At 44.6% G+C, this 13,187-nt stretch overlaps 1 protein-coding gene across 1 annotated transcript in view; it reads left to right on the top strand.

Moving 5' to 3' along the window:
• Positions 1–13,187, top strand: part of LOC147728286 (uncharacterized) — a 1,395,946-nt gene that overhangs the window by 1,167,416 nt on the left and 215,343 nt on the right. The window lies entirely within an intron of this gene.

The raw sequence follows: 13,187 nt of genomic DNA, 5'->3' as shown, positions 1-13,187 counted from the left end.
GCTGCAAGCCAAGAAATCTTGCGTGCTGCGAACACATTCCAACGACCCAGTATTCCATGCATCTCTGCATAGGCCATAATCCCTCCATCAGAACAAAGCAATTCATGAGCAACTAAGGGACTCATAAATTGATTATAATCCGCATTGGGAGACACCGTATTGAGGAGACACAAATCTAGAACCCATTCGAAGTCGCAACTCAGGCAATGAAAGACAGGCTGGACGCATGTAAAGTAGGAAAATCAGAACGATAATCCATAAGCTGCACTCAATATAGCAAGAGGCAGGGCTCCATAGTACTCAAGCATCCGGGCGCGAAGCAGCCCTAGCCGAGACAGCTCACCTTGTAACACAAGATGTGCATCCTTTTTGAAATAAACAAAACATCAATAGCACGCCAGCAGCAAGAGCCAGTAGTAAGGGAAATCCACCGAACAGGCTGGAAAAAATAGAATGGAAGAAAGCTGGAAAGACTCCAAAAATCGTTTGAAAGGAAGACACCAGGCCACTGCTTACAACTTTAAAAAAGTGAGCCAGCCCCGATGTGGAGGATGCATTAAAGATTGTGTGAATTAATTCACCAAAGTGCAAGGGCAAATCAGTGTTTATTAAGGCGTGCACCTCTCTGCGGGTGTTAGCCACGTGAAGAACAAATGTTTTACGAGCAGATGTGAGGGCAACTTCTTTTTGGGACAATAGAGCTCTTATGCGACTCATCTTATTGAACTCTGCTTTCAAGGTCTGAATCTTAGGCCAGATGGAAAAATCAAGTTTCCCATGCGGGGGTGGATATATTACATTTTTGCAACAAACCACACGCTCACTGACTGTAACGACATAAGCAATCCCTTTTATTAACCCACAGCAATCTTCATTGTTTAAAAGTAAATAACTCCCATTTGCCAGTAATGTGAATGTGGGAAAGATTGCAGGCACGGAGGTACCTTTCAAAATACAGGCTAAATTTGGCTCGTTTTGATTGCAGGAGCCATGTAATTGGATATGTCTACACATTAATGAATGATCCGGTGTTTCAGTGCATTCTTCACCATTTAAATAAACTTCCTTTCCCTCCCTAAGGCATCTATATGTAAAAGGAAGCGACCAAGCTTCGTGGAGATAAGAACTTCCAAGAGGCTCGTATCTACCAATGGCAAAGTACTTCATACAGTTCTTAAACTCGAACAAAGGAAACAGGAGAGTTATTAAACCGTGAATAAGCCACGTTGCAGTATTGGCCTCTGCCACAGAAAACGGTAAAGGCTCCAACCTCTCAATGTGTAACATCGAAAGAGAAGCATCTTTCATCGACAGCAGTAAGCGCTGCTTGTCAGTCAAATTAAACGGGGCAAACAATGATGATGTATTCATGTAATGCCAAGGCACTATTCCTGCCTTAAGGGTCTGCAATGTCCATGCAAACTGCATAATAGAACGCAATTGATTCTGACCGTGGTACAAAACAGACACTTCATCTTGCACAATATCTACAACAGATGACACAATATTATCTAACATGTAAATGCTGGAAGAGAGCGTGTTTATGCTATCATCTACAACTGCTAGCACTTTTTCTAAATTAGCTTGATCTATAGCTCTAAGGCCTGTAGCTGCCTCAATCTGGGATGTTTTCCAGAATTCGTTATAAACAGCATATATCCATCTTTTAGATCTACCTTTAGCCGGGCCTTTTATAAAATCATTCAGATCAACATAGTCAGTCAGCTTAGAAAAATGCAGTTTAACTGACGCCAAGGTAGAATGTCTGAGCCAATTCTGACATAATTTGCCTACAGAATAGGCAGTCACAGAATGGCCACTTTCAAAACGAGGATCTACCCTGACATGTGTAAAGCCATGAGCCAAACCCAGAAACAAAGCTGACATGAGTCAGCACTTCTGTGCCATGAGCAACCAGCCTTCGGGATCCAAACTGGATATGTTAAAGGGGGAATTCAATAAGAGTTTGTAACTCTCTCATGGAAAATTTAGTAGTATTACTCCAACCGGAAAATTCCTCTAAGTATGGAAAAGAAGGAGCATTTAATCTTTTGGGAGTAGCCAATCCAAAGCATGTTGTCTGTGAAATTGTAGAATTCAAAAACAACATATGGTTCGGGATGAGGCATGCACGGTGCAAAGCCTCAGTGCCTTGCGCTTTTAGAACCCCAAACTGATTAAAGGTCAATGGTATCCTTCCACAACTCGTAAGCCCCAACAGCTAACTGGACTAGAAAGGACTTCGAATACAATAATTTAGTATCGGTAAGTCTAACTTTGGATGTGGACTTTTCAGTCCTTTTAAAATAAAATGCATTGGGATTAGACTGATTAAAATCTGTAAAGTAAGTGAACATTTTCAAAAAGGTAGCAGAACTGCCTTGTATAGGAGCTGGAAAGTGTTCCCTCTGGGTGTAATTTACAGTGAGCCTCCTGGTATTAGCTTTATGTAGGAAGTAATTGCCAAAATGTTGATAACAATACAAATCACCGTAATTAGCAGACTCCAAGTATAAATCTTCAGCATCAAAGGCAGCATAATATTTCAAATCTGAAAACAATGATTCTACGTCCTGAACATCCCTATCATCAGAACCTATATTTTAACTACATCCCCCATAGACACTCTAAGCACATTAGGGACATTTATAACCTCTGTGGGCCCATGGATTTGAAATCGAACAGCATCACATACAATCCCATCTAAGACAGGCCAAGCAGTGATATTAACAAAAGCCAATTCTCTCCTCAATATGTGTGATGATGAATGGGGAGCTAATGTTCCATTGATATGTCGAATGCATGTACTCTCCTCGACATATTGTCCATTGACGAGATAGAAAAAATAAAACACAAAACCAATTGACATAAAAAGGTAAAGCGAAAAAAGCACCATCCAAATATAGGTCCAAGGGGGAATCAAAAAATGTTTTTTAAACAATCTTGCCAGAACAGAAATCTTTGAAGGCTTTTTTGATGTGTGGGAATCCGTGTCAAATGAAAATCTAGATTCTGTAGCTAAGCGAGTTTGCACATCAGGCATCGATATGTCAGTTGGGTAAGTGTAGTCAGTTTCATAATGTTGAGCACCAGGAAGTGTACTAAATAAAGGACTGGAAATAGCAGGCATCTCGAGAGCAACATCAGGCACAGGATTGGAAACTGGGGCCAAAATAGAATTTCTCAAACTCGAAGGACATGAGACTGCCGGTGCCATACTAAGAAGAATCGGCCACTCTGTGTATCTTGACATTGTCAATGGAGATATACCTGTTCTCCTTACGACCTGGAAGTGGAGGAAAAATGACTGTTCTTGTGCCCTTCACACCAAGAACCGTAGCTCGATAAGAGGGACCAAATTCTTTCTTGTTTTGATCTTCTCACGAACCAGTTATCCAACTTGGAGAAGCCAGCCAACTACTGGGATCTGCAACGCATCATCCGAGGTGGAAGGCAAATGTTCCTTTGCAAGACTGTCTCTTGTCTTTTGTAGATCCTGTAAAACATTGCAATGTTCATCTACGTCAAGAGGCAGCAAGAGCCACCGAGTCTAGACCGTCAAGGTCCGGGACATGCATCGTGATACCAAAGGCAAAAATCCCTTCAAAGATACGCAAGCCTCTTATGACAGTCCGTGAATCAGCGCTGCGGTGGGGCCAGACCCACACAATGCGTGTGCATGAATCAACTGCTACTAAGATGTACTTATACGCAGTATCAGAAGAAAAAGGACCGCAGTGATCTAAATAAACACAACCCAGTGGTTTATTAGAAATGTACAACTGTGTCTGGGGAGGACGCGCAGCAGTTGAAGGCTTAATCTGCTGGCAAATGTCACATTGGAGGACATAATCACGTGTCTGTTTGTACAGGCCCTCCACCAGAAACGTTGTTGTAACTGAGCCACAGTAGCCGAAACGCCCGCTTGTGCAGACGCGTCTCCTTCATGGGCCGCTGTGAGCAATGTGTGCCTGCGATCCACGTTGGGAATTAACCGCTCTCCAATGTCAGGAATTTTCACATAAGGAACTTTATCAGGACTTAAGTGGTATGTATACTTCAAAGGGAATCCCTTTGGATATTTACCTCCCTTCTCAGTTACAGCTGCCAAGATGTTATCATCGATCTTACTTTTGGAACGTGTAACTGCTGCAACCAAATATGTCGATACTGCTGATTTTGCTGCCTCATTGGCAAGCGAATTGCCAACAGCGTGGACACCTACGCGCTGATGACCAAGAGTGTGAATCACAAAAACAAGGCTCAACTGCTCTTTAAGCTCAGCCACTCGGACGCCGATCATTTTATGTTTTATTGTGCTACCCTTGGAATCACGAAAATCATTCTGAATCTAAAAGAACAGGTTTTCATTGTAAGACTGGACACAGTAGTAAGAATCACTCACAATAAGAGTAGTCACACCAGGATCAGCGTACTCCAATGCAAGCTTCAGAGCACGAAGCTCTGCCAATTGTGCGGTGCAGTCCCCTAGAGTCTGTGTGCGCACAACCCTGGACTTGAACTCCTCATTCAATATTGCACCTACCACAATAGCGCAAGCGGAAACGTATGCGTGCTTCGACCCATGTACAACCTGCGCTGAACCATCAGTGTATATGATGCAATGGAAATCCTCCAAAGGCCGCATAGCCAAAGGCGCTGGATGAACAAACTCATACTGCAAAAACTCCTGTGACTGTGAGGCATCAAAAATAAACATGACATCCGGAGATGTCAATGATGCTGTCCATTGTATCCACCATGAGTGCAAAGCTTTAGAATTGGGTACACTGGCTTTCGTCACTGCCTCTAATGCAGGAAACGGGGTAACAACCAACATGCGTTTTCCCTGCGACAGTGCACGTTCCTTAAGAATCGCCATTTGCACTGCTGTCAAAACTTTTTCCATAGAGGAAAACCACATTTCAGCCGAAGTGTACAAGTGTGACTTGTAAGCAATAGGTACTGTGTCCCCTTCGTTAAAAGTAAGGTACGTGAAACCCACCGCCCCAGGGATGATTCTAATCACTAGGTTGGTGTGGTTGTCATGAGTCAGTAAGAATTTAGATTCTAGAAGATCAGCCTGCAAAGATTGCAAAATAGCTGAATGTTCTGGCAGCCAGCAAGATTTGGTAAAAGTTGGTTGTATCAAAGCATACAAAGGCTTGATACGCTGGGCATATTCAGGAATATATGTATGCCCGAAATTCAAAAATCCCAGCAAGGACTGTAATTTTTTCAGAGTTATAGGAGCGCGCAGTTGTGCGCATTTCTACAAGAAGTGAAGAGCCAATTCTCGACCTTCATTGTTGAGCTCATAGCCCAGGAACAACACTGTGTACTCTGCAATGTGTGACTTTGCAAAGTTGAATTTGTAACCGAAGTCCGCAAAGTTACAAATTATACGGTCAACGCGACACAGATGCTCCCAAAGCTAGTCGTCTGTGAGATACATGTCATCCACATACGAACACGTATCTGTATCTATTCTTATAGCCCATAGGTAAGCTTTTATACTGGCGTTATTTGCCGCCACAGGTAAAACTGGTCCACTGGGAACTCAGTCCGTCCAAATTGTGGGCAAAAAAACTGTTGGAAATGTGGTTTTATATAGTTTCTGCACGAGACCATCTAAAGCAGAGCTGTGCGTATTCTGTACTGCACAGGTACGGCAACGCGAGTTTAAATGCCAGTAATCCAATACCAAACTGTATGAGCCGTCCGGCTTGGTCACAGTAAAAAGAGGGTTATTAATCGGTGACACACTAGTTTTAATTACACCTTGATATTCCAATTGGTCAAGGATTTCCGCAACGGAAGCCTTAGCTTCACGCTGGATGGGATGTTGAGGCTTTGGCATAGACCGTAAGGGTATCTCGTGGTGGGGGAAAAAATATCCCATCCACATTGTGTACAGTACAGAGCCGGCGCAAGGGCCTTAGCCCACTCTTCTGCAAAATTCAGCGCATGCTCTTTCGAGACCGTGTCCGCGAAACTAGGGAGGCTTACCTCCTCCCCTCTCGGAGCTGTTAGAACAAAAGGTGGGGGTCAGTCAGCCTCCGCTAACAAAATATCATAGGTAGTCGTAAGATTCTCCCAAAATACCCCTTTGATGGTACGTTTTGATATCACACTCAATTAAAAGGACAATGTTAAAAAGTCTATCAGGGAGAGCTACTCTATTATCAGCTGTCTCCACAACAACATATTGGTCAGTCGCTGTCACCTTCAGTAGCGGACGCAGGGCCTCTTGCACTATTGTAATCTCTGCCGCGCTGTCCAGCAAGGTCAGAGGTCTCACTATCTGTGGCATATCTCGCTGTTAAAGTAGCAACTTTCTTTTTCAGAAATGGAGGTCTTTTCGGTGTTGATTCTGCTCCTACACAGAACTGTGCATAGAGACTTGGAACCGCAGTGAATTAGGGTGTGCCAAAACTCACATTAGTATCCAAAATCCCCTACCAGACTAGCGATCAGTGTCTCATTGGTTCTTACACACCTGCAATGATTTAGACAACCCAGAATATGGACTTTTAGAACACCTCAGGTAACGTGGAACACATGAACACTCTTTCGTTATACTAACATACCAATCCAGAACGAGGAGTAAATGAGGACACGTGCAAGTTTGGAATGTTTATTTCTAATGCAGTGTTCTCAAGCTTTGGCTAATACAAGCAAACATATTATAAGGAACAAGGTTAGCAGCATAGTTACTATTCCATAAAATACAAAGGGAGAAAGCATGTTAAAATGCTAAAGGGAAAAGGTCTAAATAGAACCTCAGTTTACCCTCACTTGCTAGTATATTATATTATATCTACAAAAGGTCTCTTTGGGTTTAGAAGCGCGGGCCCATACCTCAGGTCTCAGCAGAAATGGATCACATCATCTTCTGCACCAACTCTCTGCATGCGAATATTCATCAAGTATGTAACTCATGCTCTGTGCAGTGCAATATTAATCACGCCTAAAACCCAAAGTTGGCCACAGCTGCATATATATTAGGTCTAGCCAGTGCGCTGATCAAACTGAACAAGCGCTGTGTTGAAATACCCTTGAAGACCTCACCACTCACTGTACAGACATAGCTTACCAAGCAAGGCTGATATTATAAGCAAACGTATTATTCTTGTGTGAAGCAAAATATTCAAGTAGGCGAAAAGTTTAATTACAAAATGTGTCGTGTGCAGAGGCTGCAGAAAAGGAAAATAGCGTTTAAACTTCTAATAAGCTCATGCTAACACAACACAGTGCAAAGGTAAAACCAAACCATATGACAAGACTGTCTCTACTAGATACATTGTTACCGAAGGTAAGTAACTCGTTCTTTAACATCATGTGACTCACTCAGTAGTATGCTCTAAAATAGTACTTCTCTGAGTGCAGATTTGATTCCTTTTTGTAAATAGTCTGTGCAGATTCTGAGGACCTAGAATGCAACAACAGTAGTTACAGCAGTTTAAGTAAACGTCTCTTAGTCACAGTTCAAGCTCCACACAAGTGCAATCTCAGCTCAAACACACAACCAGCATAATTAATTGTGTTCCAGTACAAATTGACATAGAATAAGTACAGAAGGCTGCACTGGTAAATTTCGTCAGACACAGCACTCACAGCAGCAATTCATGTTTCTCCTCACATACTGAACAGGCACAGCTGTAGCGTAAACTTCCTTACACACAGAGCAGGCACTATAAAATCTGAGCCATCAAATCTTAGCTTTTCCTATAACCTAGACTCTAATACCTCAAAGGCCAATATCTTGACTGATTTGTATTTGCGACCTTATCCTCAAATTCCATTACTTTCCATCACATGCATAAAATACACACTCACTGTTGCATCAAGTTTTGAGCCCACTCTCATAGTGTCATTTATGATACCAGTACTCAACACTGATAGAGGATATCACCATTAACGCCGTTCATTCTGTCATCCTTGTACCTCAGAATCGCAACCATTGACCATGATCCACAAATCGCTTTGGGTCCTCAACAGGAAGTAGGAAAGCATTGTAGAAATTCTATGATACAATAAGAGACTGAAGCAGTATATGTTTCTGTTGGACTGACAGTCAATTAACAAATGCAGCCATATCTTATGCTTCTAATATGTACAGAGTTCACATTAGCAATGTGAACTGCACAAACCAAGCCCTGTGATGCTGTTGATGGCAAGAAACGTATGTGTATTCGAAGGAATAGTATGAGATTCTAGTTGCTGAGTAGTACCACAAATCCAGAGATGCCACATAGATAGCGGCTGTGCAGACTTCCCTCGTCAAACCACATTAGTGCTACATTAATGACTGCCGGAGGGCTATCCTCTTTCGCAAAGACTCGCTAGTTCAGCATTGGCAGCATTGTTCTTTTTCGATCAGGGGGAACCAGGTTTCAGTTTCTGCTTAATAGCCTGTGATTCTGGGCAATTCACTTAATCTCCCTGTGCCTAACAAATTAATGTAACCTTGTGTAATGTAACTGCTGCTCATGTGAAGTGCACCATACCTTTAGGTTGAGCCTACACTATATAAAATGGCAAAGAAAAGGTGCAAACCTTGCTCACAATTCACACAACCTTGATAGCATGAGTCAAAGTGACACACACCAACAATATTCACAGCAGCTGTTATAGTTTGTCATATGAGCAGCACACATTCAGGATTTAGTGCAGCAATCCCATATCCCTAGTTCAATATCACAGAATGTAAGTGGAATCAGCAAATATGCATTCCCCACACACTTGCTAATGCATATCAGGTGAAATGTTACCTAAAAGGCTTCATGGCTCTGAGCAACAAGACTAGATCCAGAAACAGAAAATAGACATTATCAAAGTTAACTGAACATACCTTCTAGAATTCTTTTAAGTCTAGTTGTTTTCCAATCCTTCTTAGTACCATTAACATCCTATTCCAAAGATTTCATTCCAAACTTCGAAAAACATGCATATCTTTTCATTTTGTGGATATGCAACAAGAGCATTTTTCCAGACTGTAAAGAGTCTGGCAGTGACGGTGTAATAATTTAGTCAATTCAGATTTTTCACAACAAATCTGTGAGTGAAATACGGGAAAACTAGAACAGAATTTTTTGTTATGAAATGAGTCTTCTGGCCTCCGAAACAAGGTTTCTAGAGGCCATGTGCTGTTTTAGTAGACAATTTTGAAAGCAGTGGAGTTCTGATGGGTACGTCGAACTGCATATTCCTCACTTTGGAATATTCTTCCAGTCATCAGACTGGATCTGGAGATTTTTCATAGCAACGCTCCAGCACACTGCTAGTTGGTGCCTTGTGGCTCTGCGTTGACTCCATATCGCCACAACAGTGACCGATTGGAGCCACAACTGCTGTGTGCTGCTGTCCATTCCTTTTTTTCCCGGTCTTTCTGTGTGGATCTGGAGCTATGCTTCTGAATTTGTCGGTGTCAAGCCGATTTCTAAATTTCTAAGAGTGTGCTAAAGAACAATGCTCCCACCGGAAACAACAGGATTCAAGTCTTACTGCAGGATTGCCAGAGGTCTGTCTTTGGTACCTGCTGTCAAGACACAACTCTAAGTCTTGTGATAACTAACCAAAGCTGTATATTATAGTCCAGTAAAAGTCTCAGCCTTCATGTTTGTCCCGCTCTAAGTCACAGGCCTGGATTAGATCCTGGCTAGTCCTGGTCACTGGTCCCCCGCGCCAGGATACTCACAAGTAGCAGAGCGCGCTACAAAACGGTTTATAACATAACACTTTCTGCTAGGTCTTCTGTTAAATCCAAGACCGTCCCCACCCAAGGTGGCACAGGTCATTTTCCAACAGTGGGGACACATCTGGCTAGATCTTTACACCACCACCATCAAGAACGCACATTGTCAAAAGTTTGCCCATTTGAGTTTTCGCAAGAACACAATGGTAGATGTATTCTGGTTGGATGGAACATGAGATTCCTGCATGCATGCATGCTTTCCTGTCCTCTACCCCTCCAGCCTGAGTTCTGAAAAGGAGTGACCGGGCCCAAGTCATTCTAGTCACTACTGATTGGTCCTGGGAAGTGTTGTATCCCAGGCTGCCACGTCACGACTACCCCCGTCTCCGCAACACATGGTTCTCCACCTGAATCTGTGCAGTCTACAGCGTGGAGATTAAGCAGTACTAATCTACTGTGTTTGATCTGCCAGGATCAATCTTTGCTCTGGAACAGACTTGTGACCTGGTGTGACATTTGCAAGACTGACTCATTACAAGCAAAGCTGCCAGATGTCCTTTTATTTGTGTTCTCTTTGGACCAGAAAGATCTTGCAGTGAACACTAACAAAGGTTATTTGTCTTCCCTTTTGGCCTTTCTACGTTTTTCTTGACCAACTGTCTTGGTTTGAATCACATGTTGGGATGAGATTTAATAAAGGTTTTGCACACAAATTCCCTCCCAAACCATTTTTGATACCATGGTAAGACCTTAACTTGATTTTGGCGTTTCTTAATGGTACCCCCTTAGAACCGATGCATAGCTTCTCGCTGAGCCTCCTAATATCTGATAGAGCGATCTAGCCGCAGATTTCTTACCTTTGAGTTTTCCAGGCATCAGGCGGGATCCAGAATATTTTTCTATAAGCAATACCCTTGTGCACCGGAGATGGCATCTGTCTGCTCCGCCATTGTGACCTATATATAGGCGCCAGCTCAGCTAACTGACGTCAGATCTTTAATTTCTGTGCCAGTTAGTGCAGATTCATGATGAGAGCTACCCTCTCAATTTTTGACAGGCCTTTTTCGACTTTTTGGTGTATAGAATGTCCAAGAAGTCTTCTGGATTCAAGCCGTATGGCACTTTTCACCCTGCCATGTTGGTAACGGATTCACACCAGGTGTGCCTTTGGTGCCTGTAGCGCAATCACAATTCTGTGTTTTGCTTCAACTGTCGGGCCATGGTTCAGAAAGCTTTAAGGGAGCCGTCCCTAAAGTTCCTTGCAGCCCGACGCTCAGTACTGTGTTGTTCACCCCGGAAGTATCGTTCTTGGTCCCAGTTGAGAGAAAGCTCCCGGCACCACTTCGGGGGACATAAGTCTTCGTCCTCCCACTCAAAGTCTTCAAGCCAGTCAGGGAAGAAGCACAAGAAGTCGAAGTGTGCTTTGACTTATCCCGGTCAGTAGGCTGACACGGTTGTGGAGTCTGTGTTTTAGGCCTCGTACATCTGAACCTGTTCCTGGGTCGGCTCCGGGGGCCAGAGCAACCCTGCCCAACTCAAGGAATTCTAGGACGCTATGTGCCTCATATTTGCGTGGCCTGACCCTGTAAATGTAAATTGTAAATTGATACTTGTATAGCACACTACTCACCCGCAAGGGTCTCAAGGCGCTTGTACGAATACCGCTCTGGAACCCATCCTGGCTTTCCCTGTGAGGCGTCCACTCCTGGGCACCCCCAAGGTGGAGGCCAGGCATCCTTAGCGTTGTGGGGGCCGTTGTGGAGATTAAGCAAGCTATTGCCCAGAGTTGCAGAGTGGGATTCCATGATTGGAATAGGCACCGAGGCGAGAATGATCAGGTCCGTGGAATTTTGAGCCCAGGACCCGCCGAGGCGGGGAAATGAACCTTGGTCCCGGGCTAGACCTCTGCATCAGGGTCTGCCGCTCTAATCATTGAGCCACACACGCACACCTTTGGGCCCCACAGGCTCAGAAGAGGTCTCTATTGGCCTCTGGTGCCAATCCCAAACCACCCACACATCCCCTTTGCAGATCCGGTAATGGATCCAGACTGACACCGGCCGTGCCACTGAGAACCTCCCTGGCACTGGCCCAGACACCAAGACTCCTTACACTGCCGGCTCCAGCCTCATACTTCTCCCCGAGAAGCCGGATCGGCACCTACCAATGCCAATTCCGTTGCCAGCAGCACCCCGGGGAGTTAGGTTGGTTCCTCAGCCTTATTGTGATGTGCTAAGAATGGAGAAAGATTGGGAGGGTCGCTGGACCCTTCACCGTACCAGCCTGAAGACGAAATGGACTGGTATAAGGAATTGGGTGAGTCCAGTGGACTGGATACATCTCCAGAGTCTGACCTGCTTTCTCCCTACCATTGCTATGAAGGAAGGAGCTTTATATGCTATGGTGGAGAGGTCTGCTGAGGTCCTGACCTTAAGCTCCTTTCAGTGGAAGTCAAGACTAACATCTTGACGGAGGTCTTGCAGCCAGGTGTCTCCTCCTCAGAACCCCTCCTGCCATTCAATGAGGCCTTGACTAATGTCTTTCTGGGAACCTGATCCAAGCCCAGCACAGGGGGTTCTGTGAATTGGGCAATTGCCCATCTCCATGCAATGGGAATCTAAATTTCCTGACGGACCACCCTACCCCGGAGAGATTGGTGGTAATAGCCTCTGCCTCACAAGGCGCATTCCCTTCCGCACCCCTGGATAGGTAATCCAAGAGGCTGGCTAGTTGAGTAAGAAAATATTTTCTACTGCCAGACTTGCATTGCAATTGGTGGACACTGTCTGCCTATTGGGCCTTCATATCCACTCCCTGAGGGAAATGGTTGCATAAGTGTAGCCGCAGGTTCCGGAGGAGACCTGGGCCATCCTCCTTAAGTGGTATCAGACAGGAGAGATGCAGCAAATTTCGCCATTCGTTGTGGGCTCGACACAATCTACTTGCTGGGTAGAGTGAAGTAATCTACGGTGGCAGTTTGACTTCATACCTGTCTGTGAACTTCTGAATTTCTGGGGATGTCCAGGCTTCCCTTATGGACATGCCCTTTGAGGGCAGCCGTCTCTCCGGAGACAAAGCAGACATGGCCCTGGATCTCTAAGGACTCATATGCTATGGCCAAATACTTGAGCCTTTCAGTGGCCACACGTCCCCCATCTGCTTTTCACCCCTTTTGTGGCTATGAAAATGGGTTTTCAGCCTTGCCAGCCTCCAGGCTAGTCCAGTTCAGCAACCTCTGTGTGACTTGGGGGCGCGGCTCGTTCTGACCCCGTGGTCGGGCAGCCAGAAGTCAAGTCAGTTCATCCCCACCCCCTCAGCCTCCAAATCCTCCTAGTCCAACCCTTCAAGGTCATGGGCATCCAGTTGGTGGCAGGGTCACCCATCACCTCCACCACAGGCAGAACATCACGTCGGACAGATGGTTGCTTCCGATAGTCCAAAGTGGATACTCTCTCCCCTTTGAGACTAAACCTCCCTCCATGCCTCCAAC

The sequence above is a fragment of the Lissotriton vulgaris genome, chromosome 3_1 (assembly GCF_964263255.1).
Source record: "Lissotriton vulgaris chromosome 3_1, aLisVul1.2, whole genome shotgun sequence".
Classification (NCBI taxonomy): Eukaryota; Metazoa; Chordata; class Amphibia; order Caudata; family Salamandridae; genus Lissotriton; species Lissotriton vulgaris.
The sequence above is the reverse complement of the archived record's forward strand: the minus strand, read 5'-3'. Positions and strand labels throughout refer to the sequence as shown.